The sequence below is a fragment of the Aedes albopictus genome, chromosome 2, assembly GCF_035046485.1.
Source record: "Aedes albopictus strain Foshan chromosome 2, AalbF5, whole genome shotgun sequence".
NCBI classification, from domain to species: Eukaryota; Metazoa; Arthropoda; class Insecta; order Diptera; family Culicidae; genus Aedes; species Aedes albopictus.
The window spans coordinates 309091558-309105198 of NC_085137.1; the positions used below are offsets into that span (position 1 = coordinate 309091558).

Sequence of the window (13641 nt, forward strand, 5' to 3'; positions counted from 1 at the left end):
CCGTTGGCCCCGTCCTTCTCCGAGCTTCTCCAATTCTCCATGGATATTATTGCTAGAGCATTTGGAAAGATGGCAAAAATGTATATCCGCCTGAAACGTGTAGCAGCAAATTTGGGACGCGTCTAATACCAATTACATGCTGGTAGGTGAAACCTCGAACACTTTCGAGATGGTCGAGGACTTCGTCTACCTCAGGACCTTATTAACGGCAGACAACAACGTTAGCCGTGAAATACGAAAGCGTATCATCAATCTCTGGTCGAAAAAGATTTACCTCCGTACCAAATATACCATGTTCAAAACGATACGGATACTAGATCTGGACTTTACTCAAGGAGGATATGCAAGCAAGGTGCACATTGCACAGTTGAGCTAAGCGTCCTTCCCTGGCACTCGGACGTCAATCAGCCGCCCATAACATATGAAACAGATGCTGCAGAACTTTGCTGCAGAAGATCGTGGGAATGTTGTTCCCACGACTCAAGACCATGGGCCACCGTTCGCTATAGTCAAACCAGCCAAAGCGAGGTTGCCCCGGTAATGAACGACTAGTTCATCGCAATGGCAGTCGATTATTGACGTTCCGTTTTGTTTGCCTAACAATTAATTCGAACTGGAGAGTAGACGATACCTACACTCACAGCGATCACCTGGCGGTTCGCTACAGTGTCGACTACAACAACAGCAGGCTGGAAGAGGCGGCTAGGCCAAGGTTAAGCGCTCGCAGGTGGTTGACATCATACTTCGACGAACGGATAGTTAAGAAGACGCTCCGCCGTGAGCAAAACCTACTCGGCTTAGACGGCAGTGAGATGGTAGCGATGCTCTCGCGTACGTGCGATGCGATCATGCCTTGGCCCTGCCCCCTTAGATCCAGTCCTGGGCTTACTGGTGAACTCAACCGATTGCGGACCTGCGCTGTGCCTGCTAGCGAGTGCAGCGAGCACGATTTAGGCAAGAGCGGAACGTGCGGCGGGTGGTGGTCGCCGCTGCAAAAGCCGTGCAAAAGACCGAGATAAGGGCCAGCAAAAAGGCCTGCTTCGAGGGTCTCTGTCAGAATACCAATGCGATTCCGTGAGGTGATGCCTACACGCAACCTGAGATTGGCAGATTCTAATACAATTGGGTATGAAACATATACAAATATTGTATTAGGGCCTTGCAAATACAAAAATTGGTAGGTGGCAGTATACCAAAAATTGTATTGGCTTCCTAGAATCTGGAAAAGGAAAATTTCGCATGTGTGCGTGTGCTCTGTCGCACTGGTTTCTCATTATTTGTTCTATTTTTAGACTGATCATGGCAGCAGCGGCGGCATCAAATACCAATACATGTTGAAAAAGAAATACGGGCGGCGGCGGGAATCGAACCGAGACACTATCATGGTGATACACAGTATCCTGCGCTCTAACCAGCACGGCTTTAACTGCACATGAAAAGACAAGAGGCTGAAAGCCATCATGATCAACACAAACGTGGCTTGGTGATGGAAGTGATACAGCCGCCACACTGCACAATGGGTCCAGAGCCGTATTTGCGAAGACAAAACTGTTTATGCTTCAGCCTTAAGTTTTTAGACACATATTGTGTTTGAGAAAGTTTATTTTCAATGGGGCACGATCGGTGTAGTACTAGAATTGTAGTAATGAGCTGAATTTTAGTATGGTGAGAAGGTCAATTCTCCGTTTCTGCAATGAAATGATGCAAAAAGCGTGGGTATTATGATTCTTTACCTAATTTGATGCTGTTCTATTCTATTCTATTCTATTCTATTCTAGTGCTTGCACAGCCAGTATTGAAAAGCATCCTGGAAATATCAAAATTTCTTCTGATATTTTCTTGTCAACATTAATATTTGCAGCATGTCAAAGACGTGACACAAATATCAAAATGGCCAGGCCCACTGTGCAGACTAATGGGTTGGAAGTAGACGTGTGCGCCGCCGCGCCGCGCCGCCGTCGCCGACGATTTTTCCACGCCGCCGCCGCCAGTTAAATTGACCCGGCGCGCCGCTGTTCATATTTTTCCACGCCGCCGAACAAAATTTCCCACGCCGATGAGAAAACGGTAAAGATTTTTTTCTCACCAACATTTTACGAATCACATATTTAAACCTGATAGCAAAAAAAGTGATAAATTTTTAAACAGTTTCTATTGTTTGCATATTAGGCTTATTTTTCTGAAGTTCTTGTGAATCTTTTGTCACATTTTTATGTGATTTACTTTATTGATTTCTTACAGCAATACTTTGAAGATCTTCATTAATTCTTTATTATTATTATTAGCTTTATTTACGAGGCTTTCAGCCCTAGGCTGGTTCGCCTCGGCTTCATTAATTCTATTTTAAGTACTTTTGTAACCCATAACGAATTACCAACAAAATTCTTGTCGGTGTTCTAATTAGGTTTACAAACACATCCTCCTACATATTATTTGTATATCTCTTGGAAGATTTTCATGGTAATTTACGAATGACAGTCTTGAAGGCATGTATTCCATGCAATCTTCAGAAATTCCCCCAGAGGACCCTTCAGAAATTTCACCATAAATTCTTCTAAAAATACTTCATGCTTAAGAAACTCCTCCATGAAATATTTCAGAAATTTCTCCGGGAATTCTCTCAGAAAACCATCCATGGATTCCTGGCATTCTAACAGCGTTTTAGTTTTAGAAAATAAAGAGTCCAGAATTATTTTAGAAATTTCTCCAAGGATTGTTAAGAAAATCCGAATGTTCCTTCAGAAATATTTTTTAGAGATGATTTTAGTTCCTCCATAAATTTCTCCAAAGAATTTCTTTGCAGAACCATCGAAATGGCTCCATAAATAAGGTCAAGCAAAAATCTTCATTTACAACCCCTACTCCCTTCTATAGCACACTTTTTGTATAGGTCGTGGGGTTTCGGCATTCAGTCCAAGAAAAGCGTTGATTTTCTTGGACTGAAAGCCGAAATCCCACAAGAAATAGGTCAACTTTCCAGTTTTTGTATAGCCCTCCTCTGAAATTATCACACAGTTAGGGATCCCTCCCTCCTCAAAGCGTGGCTTATTGATTTGTCTTTATTAAAGAGACTTTCAGCCCTTGGTAATGCGTGGCTTAACTTACGGAGTTTCGCCCTTCAGAAATAACTCCAGGAATTATATTTACACAGTTATCCCAGGGTTCGTTCAGGAATTCCGCCTTCGGACTTTTATAGAGTGTTTCAGGATATTCTTCAGAAGTTCTTCCATGATTTTGTTCAGTAATTCCAGTAGATACACTTTACTGAATTCTGAAAAAAAAACATATAGTTTATGACCAGTAATTTCGCCTGAAATTGTTCCAAGTATACCATTAGGTTTTTTTCTTCGGATTCTTTAAGAAATTTAAAAATATTTTAGTAACAATTTCTAGAAAGTTTTACACATATTCCTTTGGAAATTTCTAGGAACCTTTACAGAAGATATAGTATGTCTCCAGATAGCCCTTCAGGGATTCCTTTAAATATATGGTCATGAATTCCTCCGGGAATTCTTTCCAAATATCCTCCATGAATTTAGGTAAAAGATTTTTCTTTGAATTTTTCTAAATATTTTTAATAAATCCTTGTAGAAATTCCACCAAGGGTTTCTGAGGAGAGTTTCCAGAAATTGCTTAAACAAGTCTTTCTAGAATTATTTCAGAAAATTTCTTGGGACTCTTTCACATAATCTTCAGGAATTAGATAAACAATTTAAACAAAAATTCCTGCATGGATTCTTTCAGAAATTCCTCCATGGATTCCATTCAAAGATTACTACAGATGCTGAAGATTTTCTTCTGAAATATCACTTAAGACTCCTTCAGTAGTTTAAGGATTTTTCATGAATGTCAGTAAGAATTTACCTTAATCATTTTTCCATGATTTTTTTTTTCATTTTCAGAATTTTCAGCAATTCCTTCGGAAATTCTTTCAAGGATTCCCGTTGAAAATATCGTCAGGGGTAACCGAAGAAATGCCTAGATGGTTTCTCTCTGGAATTCCTTCTGCCGTTCTTTCAGAAATATTTCCAGGGATTCCCTTAGAGATTCATCCGGCAATTCTTGGAGATTTTTCTCCACAGATATTTACAGAGTATTTTATTAAATCACATAAAACACATACGCGCCAACTTGTGACGTAGTTGGGGGGGGCGAAGACTCTCAAAATCAATGTAATTCGGAAAATATCGACGCAATTCATCTTGTTTAGGCATATTCACGTGAAAACTAGTGCATTGAGCTAAGAAAAATTGAATATTGTCCAATTTTGGAGAGCTACGTCACAAGTTGGCGCCTATTCATGTAGGAGTTATGCATCGAGGGTTACCTGAAAGAATTTCTATAGAAAATTCCCTGATGAGATTTAATTTTATTGAAACAATTTCAGAAACAAACAGGAGCTCCTGGAAAAGTCCCTGGGGGGCTCCTGAGATTCACCACAAAAGTTCAGTCAATTGGACGCAGTCAGTGGTTTAATTTCCTCAACAGAGGAGTGAGAAAAAAAAACTTCTGAGATGGCTTTAAAGAAATTTGTAGAAGAATTTAATGGGATTTTTTCGGAAAATTTAAGGAAAAAATCGTGGAGAAGTTTCGGATAAATTCCCTGCAGGATTAAAAAAATCTAGAAGAATTTATGAATTGTATCATGAAGAAGTTTCTGAAGCAATCCTTGTGCAGAAATTGCAGACAAAGGCACTAAAAGAATCTTTGAATAATTCCCCTAATGAATTGTCGAAGGATGATTTGGAACAAACCCTGGTAGAGCTCCTTGAGATATTTTGGATTCATGAAAGCATTTCTTGCTCAATGTCTGCATGGTATTAGTGGAAAAACTCTCTGATACAATTTCCCTAGAAGATCTTGTGAATTATTCTTAAAGGAAAGAAATATCCTGGGAAACTGGAGAATGCTGTGCAGTAATTCTAAGAAGAGAGATTCCTGAGATATTCCTAAAGAAAATTTAAGATTTAAATCCTGAAGTGATTTCTAATCCCTGAAGGAAGGTTTCTAAAAATCTCTAGAGAATTTTGGGATCCCACCTGTGGAAGAATATCTGAGGATCTTCCAGGAAGCCCCCTGGAGGAATTTCCAGAAGAATCTACTGAGAATTTTCTGGAGGAATTCCTGAAGAACCTGAAAAGAACCCTAACAGAACTAAATTAAATCAAATTTTACCATGAAAGCACTGGTTTAAGTTTTAGAAAAGAATATCCTTAGAAGAGACGTGCGACTTTGTGAATTTATATCGAGAGGAATCCTTTATAAATTTCCTGGTAAACGTCCTTAAGGGTTCTCTCTCTTTTTAATTTATAGCATAACTCTTGCAAGGATAGTTTTCATTGAATTTTCTGATTTACATACGTTTAAAACTTTCACACAAAATAGATGAAAATTGTACTAAGTACAGGAAACAAATTATTCTGTATTGACATTTTTTAGCATTTCACTAAAAAAAATAAGGTCACGCCGATTACGCCGCCGCCGCCGCCGCCGAATATGGCAAACGGCGTGGCGCCGGCGTCGCCGCCGCCGCTGCCTCAAATAACTATAAGCGCCGCCGCCGGTGAAAACTGCTTCGGCGCACACGTCTAGTTGGAAGATAATTCAAAAATTTAAGGCAATCAGGTTATCCACTTGTGAATAACATGATTGACAAACCTTTTTGAATTGAATAAAGGAAGAAACGGGGACAACCGTACCAGCCGTTTCGTATTAGGGGAATGGTGTTTGAATATAAAATCGTTGGGAGTGGTGCGGCTAAGAAGGTTAATGCACACTCCGTTTAAGTTGGCGTCTCTTCTCCTGGGATGGGACACAGGCATTTGTCCATGTGTCCTGGCTTTGGAGCCTAGGCTTAAGCGCCATTACTCGCTCTCTGAAACGAGAAAAAATATAATGATCCATTCCCCGAAAGTACAAAAAAAGAAGCCCATATAGTAGGTACATTAAAATACGAAATTTCTACACATATGCCATTCAATCAGAAAACTATGATATGATAAGATTCGAAAGTCACATCATTAAATATAAATCAATTTCATCCTTAACCAAGTTTGGATCTTGTGATTATCACAACGAACCAAAATTACAACATTGCGGGAAAAAAACAAGGAGGCTCTGTCATTAGTTTAGATTACTCCAGATTTAATTCTACACTCCCTTTCATGTCCGTTGCGCAAGGCCTCCGGGTCCGTTTGAAAACTTTACAGATGCGTGAATATATATATATACAGTCAGGTTTTTTTTTACGCGGGGGATACGTACCGCGTAAAAAAAACTCAGTTCAAAATTCGAAAAACCGCGTAAAAAAAGTCTCACCATTTCTCGACGAATCATGCAAAAATAATACGATGAAATTTTTTTTATATGGAGTTTTCATTTACGCGGCCGCGTAAATGAAAACCGCGTAAAAAAAGACCTGACTGTATACACTATTTGCCTCACACAACTCCATTATTACTTTGGACTCCGCCAGCTCACACACTAAGATCAGCCCGGTATTTTCCCCATCTTTTTACTGAGTTCTCAACAGCAGATTTAACTCGGTACGCTCGGTTATTTCTTTTGCGGATATTCCGTTAATGAGTTACTGAGCTCAGCTAATAAACTGTCAAAAGTTACTGATGCACGGTAAATATCGTTACTGGTGAACGGTAAATACGATTACCGAGTGTACCGAGATAAATCTACTGTTGAAAACTCAGTAAAAAGATGGAAAAAATACTGAACTCGGTGAAAAAATTACTGAGCTGGAACATCTGAATCTTAGTGTGCAGAAGCGGCGTGGCCATTTGAAAAAATTACCCGACAGCATCCTGGTGACGGAAAAACACTCGCGAAAACAAAGCAGAAGATTATATATTATACGGCAGAGAACGGTTTCCTTGTCCGTGTGTCGGAGCACCAGTTGAAAATGGCCCGTCACTGCACTCGAAAACAAAATAAGAAAAGGAACATTCTCACCGAGTATTTCAGCATATCTGGATCTTGGTCTGGGTGAAATCCAAGCATTTCCGAAGAATAACAGAACAGCCACAGGATCTGAAGTAAAATTCAATCACCATCTTCTTGTAGGCATAAAGCAACACTTTCATTTGTTTTTCTTCCAAATTATTTAATATATTTACACATTTTTCAATAGAATTTGTTAACTGAAAAGGCCAATTGACGACCTCGCGATTTTTTTCCGCAAAATAGCACTGACTCCCGGGGTGGCGTATTACTGGCAGCCGAACCACCCGCTGTAATCTTACCTAATTTGATGCTGTTTGAGAAAAACTTTGGATAACTATGTTGTTTATGTTGCAAGAAATGGGGAAAACAACAACACTGTTTCCCAAAGTTTTGCTCAAACAGCATCAAATTAAGCAACACGCAAAAAAAGAAAAACTACCAAAAATTGAGATATGCCTTTTCTACCAATTTATGTATTAACAACGTACAGAAAATGTGATAAATCATAATCCATTCGTTGTATTAAGATGCGCTACACGGTTCCATGGCTTCCATACCACTACACACAAACACCTCCATTCAAACCCGAGAAGTTGAACCGGGTTGCGTCTAAAAATAACTTTCGCTTCGCTGCTGAGCTTCGCGACCTATTGTCTACATGGAATTTTCCACTTGCAAACAGCAACCTGCTGGATGCGGGCTTTTCAGTGCACAATGGGTCTAGAGTCGTATTTACGAAGACAAAAATGTTTCTGCCAAGTTCTGTCATTTCTTTTTTTTTTCATTATTGTGAAATGATTACGGTCAATCAAGTGTGGCTTATCCAAAAATCTGCTGATTAATTATTCTCTATACAATATCAGAATGTTTTACAAAGTTATAGCAAATTTACAAAAATAAAACATTCGATTGATTTGATTGATTTGTCTTTATTCAAGAGACTTTCAGCCCCTGGATAAAACATTCGAATCATTTAAACTTTTCGAAAAGTTTTCAATAAATTGCAACTTTTTTGCCTTTGGTCATATTTTAGTCGAGTCCAACGATACATGAAGACCAATACACACAAACTCCACAAACTTTCAACATTTAATTTAATTCGGTTCGCTTAGTCCTAAGGTACAGTAATTTGATAAACGGAAGTCAAAAACTAGATATAGATAGAAGGGCTCTAATTTCGTGTAAAGTTGAATAATCAATCAAGCCCAAATTTGCACCAATTAAATCAAACTCGTTGAGGAACAAGTGATCAAAATTTGAATAGTTATGGTGGACTTTATAAAAGGATACAACTTGCTAAAAATGTTTTAGGCAATTTTTAAAACTTAAACAAATATTATATTCCATATATCTCAGGACTCAGATCACTTAGAAAGTTGATGTCTTCGGCGATGTTGTTAGGTTGGTTACGGCCGCTCAGTTGATTATCTGATTGGTTCAAGGTTCTGTCAGTAGGCGGCGCTAGTTACGAACTAATTGAAGCATGCAACTTTTATTTAATATTTCAAATATTTTCAGCAAGCTGTAACTTTTTCAAAAATGCACCAAATATTCTCAAATTTTTCCTGCCAGTTGCACAACTAGTAAGATATAAACGGTACAAATTTGGGCTCGATTGGATAACTTTACATAAAATTGGAGCAATTCTAATAAAGTAGTTCATATTTGAGTGTTCTTCGTTTAATTGCTATATCTCTGGATCAAGTGAACCGAATGAAATGCGAAATTGCACAATTATGACTAATACATAGCTCTTTGAAAAACCTTTGACTTGACTTCGACACGTTCAAAGAAAACAAACTTACAGCTAGTTGATTACTTCACGAAAAAATATCAATCATTTGAATGATTTTGCAAATGTGTAACTAGCGCCGCCTAGTGGACCATTAACTGTAAGTCCTTGACTCACTTAACAACGTTGTCGAAGACACCAACTTTCCAAGTGGTGAGAGTCCTGAGATATATGAAATTTAGAATTTGCCGTTTATTGGTGGAGTTTCTAATTAAACGATCCATCACCATCCATCATGGCATTGCAAATAAAATTATTAGAAAGCAGATTTTTGAATCAGTTTAACCAGACGAACCACCCTAACATAACAATAATAGGGAATAGGGTCAACAATTGAAAATAAACTTTCTAAAACACAATATGTGTCTAAAAACTTAAAGCTGAAGCTTAAACAGTTTTGTCTTCGCAAATACGGCTCTGGACCCATTGTGCAGTGTGGCGGCTGTATCACTTCCATCACCAAGCCACGTTTGTGTTGATGATGATGGCTTTCAGCCTCTTGTCTATCCATGTGCAGTTATAGCCGTGCTGGTTAGAGCGCAGGATACTGTGTGTCATCATGATAGTGTCTCGGTTCGGTTCCCGCCGCCGCCCGTATTTCTTTTTAAACATGTATTGGTATTTGATGCCGCCGCTGCTGCCATGATCAGTCTAAAAATAGAACAAATAATGAGAAACCAGTGCGACAGAGCACACGCACACATGCGAAATTTTCCTTTTCCAGATTCTAGGAAGCCAATACAATTTTTGGTATACTGCCACCTACCAATTTTTGTATTTGCAAGGCCCTAATACAATATTTGTATATGTTTCATACCCAATTGCATTAGAATCTGCCAATCTCAGGTTGCGTGAAGGAATCATAATACCCACGCTTTTTGCACCATTTCACTGCAAAAACGGAGAAATGACCTTCTCACCATACTAAAATTCCGCTCATTACTACAAATCTAGTACTTCACCGATCTATCCTATTGTTGACCCTATTCCCTATTATTGTTATGTTAGGGTGGTTCGTCTGGTTAAACTGATTCAAAAATCTGCTTTCTAATAATTTTATTTGCGATGCCATGATGGATGGTGATGGATCATTTAATTAGAAATTCCACGAATAAACGGTAAATTCTAAATTTTATATATCTCAGGACTCTCACCACTTAGAAAGTTGGTGTCTTCGACAACGTTGTTAAGTGAGTCAAGGGCTTACAGTTAATGGTCCACTAGGCGGCGCTAGTTACACATTTGCAAAATCATTCAAATGATTGATATTTTTTCGTGAAGTAATCAACAAGCTGTAAGTTTGTTTTCTTTGAACGTGTCTAAGTCAAGTCAAAGGTTTTTCAAAGAGCTATGTATTAGTCATAATTGTGCAATGTCGCATTTCATTCGGTTCACTTGATCCTGAGATATGGCAATCAAACGAAGAACACTCAAATATGAACTACTTTATTAGAGTTGCTCCAATTTTATGTAAAGTTATCCAATCGAGCCCAAATTTGTACCGTTTATAGCTTACTAGGCAACTGGCAGGAAAAATTTTGATAACTTGTTCCTCAACGAGTTTGATTTAATTGGTGCAAATTTGGGCTTGATTGATTATTCAACTTTACATGAAATTAGAGCCCTTCTATCTATATCTAGTTTTTGGCTTCCGTTTATCACATTATTGTACCTTAGGACTAAGCGAACCGAATCAAATTAAATTTTGAAAGTTTGTGACTAATGTATTGGTCTTCATGTATCGTTGGACTCGACTAAAATATGACCAAAGGCAAAAAAGTTGCAATTTATTGAAAACTTTTCGAAAAGTTCTAATGATTCGAATGTTTTATCCAAGGGCTGAAAGTCTCTTGAATAAAGACAAATCAATCAAATCAATCGAATGTTTTAATTTTGTAAATTTGCTATAACTTTGTAAAACATTCTGATATTGTATAGAGAATAATTAATCAGCAGATTTTTGGATAAGCCACACTTGATTGACCGTAATCATTTCACAATAATGAAAAAAAAGAAATGACAGAACTTGGCAGAAACATTTTTGTCTTCGTAAATACGACTCTAGACCCATTGTGCACTGAAAAGCCCGCATCCAGCAGTGTGCTGTTGGAGCTGCTTGCAAGTGGAAAATTCCTAGTAGACAATAGGACGCGAAGCTCAGCAGCGAAGCGAAAGTTATTTTTAGACGCAACCCGGTTCAACTTCTCGGGTTTGAATGGAGCTGTTTGTGTGTAGTGGTATGGAAGCTATGGAACCGTGTAGCGCATCTTAATACAACGAATGGATTATGATTTATCACATTTTCTGTACGTTTTTAATACATAAATTGGTAGAAAAGGCATATCTCAATTTTTGGTAGCTTTTCTTGTTTTGCGTGTATGGATCGTGATGGCCAAGACAAGAGGTGTAATGGCTCCTACAGAGCAATCCCCAGAGATGTTGAAGGGGATCATCGAGGGGGTTTTACCGCGTCATTATTCTAGTCCTTGGTCTTTTTTCGTGGGAGAGTCGAGGACTGGGGCTGGTGTTAAGGAAAGGATCACCGATGTGGATCTTGTGAAGATAGCACCTTTTTCCAACACAGCCTCCCCTATCGTTACACCTGGAGATCACCACAGCAGACGGAATCTCAAATCGACCACGTTCTGATTGACGGACGGCACTTCTCCGACATTATCGATGTCAGGACCTATCGTAGCGCCAACATCGACTCCGACCACTATCTGGTGATGGTTAAACTGCGCCCAAAACTCTCCGCCATCAACAATGTACGGTACCGGCGACCGCCACGGTACAACCTAGAGCGACTGAAGCAACCGGATGTCGCCTCAGCATACGCGCAGAATCTCGAAGCCGCGTTGCCAGACGAGGGCGAGCTCAACGAGGCCCCTCTAGAGGACTGCTGGAGTACAGTGAAAGCAGCCATCAACGACGCAGCCGAGAGCACCATCGGGTACGTGGAACGGAATCGACGGACCAAATGGTTCGACGAAGAGTGCAGAACGGTTTTGGAGGAGAAGAATGCAACGAGGGCGGTAATGCTGCAGCAAGGGACTCGACAGAACGTGGAACGATACAAACAGAAGCGGACACAGCAGACCCGCCTCTTTCGGGAGAAAAAGCGCCGCCTGGAAGAAGCGGAGTGTGAAGAAATGGAACTGCTGTGCCGTTCCCAAGAAACACGGAAGTTCTATCAGAAGCTCAACGCATCCCGCAACGGCTTCGTGCCGCGAGCCGAAATATGCAGGGATAAAGACGGAGGCCTCTTGACGGACGGACGTGAGGTGATCGAAAGGTGGAAGCAGCACTTCGATCAGCACCTGAACGGCGTGGAGAACGTAGGCACGGAGGACGGAAATGAACCAACTCCCACGCTGAGGGAAGTTAAGGATGCCATTCACCAGCTCAAAACCAACAAAGCAGCTGGTAAGGATGGTATCGCAGCTGAACTCATCAAGATGGTCCCAGAAAAGTTGGCCACCTGTCTGCATCGGCTCATAGTCAGGATCTGGGAAACCGAACAGCTACCGGAGGAGTGGAAGGAAGGGGTAATCTGCCCCATTCACAAGAAAGGCGACCATTTGGAATGTGAGAACTTCAGGGCGATCACTATTTTGAATGCTGCCTACAAAGTGCTATCCCAGATCATCTTTCGTCGTCTGTCACCTAAAACAAATGAGTTCGTGGGAAGTTATTAAGCCGGATTCATCGACGGCCGGTCGACGACAACGGACCAGATCTTTACCGTACGGCAAATCATCCAGAAATGCCGTGAATACCAGGTCCTAACGCATCACCTGTTCATCGACTTCAAAGCGGCATACGACAGTATCGACCGCGCAGAGCTATGGAGAATCATGGACGAAAACGGCTTTCCTGGGAAGCTGATTAGACTGATTAAAGCAACGATGGACGGTGTGCAAAACTGCGTAAGGGTTTCGGATGAACTATACAATTCATTCGTATCTCGCCAGGGACTGCGACAAGGTGACGGACTCTCATGTCTACTCTTCAACATCGCTCTGGAAGGTGTGATGCGACGAGTCGGGCTCAACAGCCGGGGAACGATTTTCACAAAATCCGGTCAATTTGTGTGCTTTGCGGATGACATGGATATTATTGCCAGAACATTTGGAACGGTGGCAGAACAGTACACCCGCCTGAAACGGAGGAGTGGAAGGAAGGGATAATCTGTCCCATCCACAAGAAAGGCGACAAGTTAATGTGTGAGAACTTTCGAGCGATCACCGTTTTGAATGCCGCCTACAAAGTGCTATCCCAGATCATCTTCCGTCGTCTTTCACCTAAAGTAAATGAGTTCGTGGGAAGTTACCAAGCCGGTTTCATCGACGGCCGGTCGACATCGGACCAGATCTTCACCGTACGGCAAATCCTCCAGAAATGCCGTGAATACCAGGTCCCAACGCATCACCTGTTCATCGACTTCAAAGCGGCATACGACAGTATCGACCGCACAGAGCTATGGAAAATTATGGACGAGAACAGCTTTCCCGGGAAGCTGACTAGACTGATAAGAGCAACGATGGACGGTGTGCAGAACAGCGTAAGGATTTCGGGTGAACTATCCAGTTCATTTGAACCTCGACGGGGACTACGACAAGGTGATGGACTTTCCTGCCTACTATTCAACATCGCCCTGGAAGGTGTTATGCGACGAGCCGGGCTCAACAGCCGGGGTACGATCTTCACGAAATCCAGCCAATTTGTCTGTTTTGCGGATGACATGGATATTATTGCCAGAACATTTGGAACGGTGGCAGAACAGTACACCCGCCTGAAACGTGAAGCAGCAAAGGTCGGACTGGTGGTGAATGCGGCTAAGACAAAGTACATGCTGGTAGGTGGGACTGAGCGAGACAGGACAAGCCTTGGCA

At 40.8% G+C, this 13641-nt stretch overlaps 1 protein-coding gene across 7 annotated transcripts in view; it reads right to left on the reverse strand.

Moving 5' to 3' along the window:
* LOC134288198 (methylcytosine dioxygenase TET-like) overlaps positions 1-13641 on the reverse strand; it is a 459242-nt gene that overhangs the window by 396163 nt on the left and 49438 nt on the right. The window lies entirely within an intron of this gene.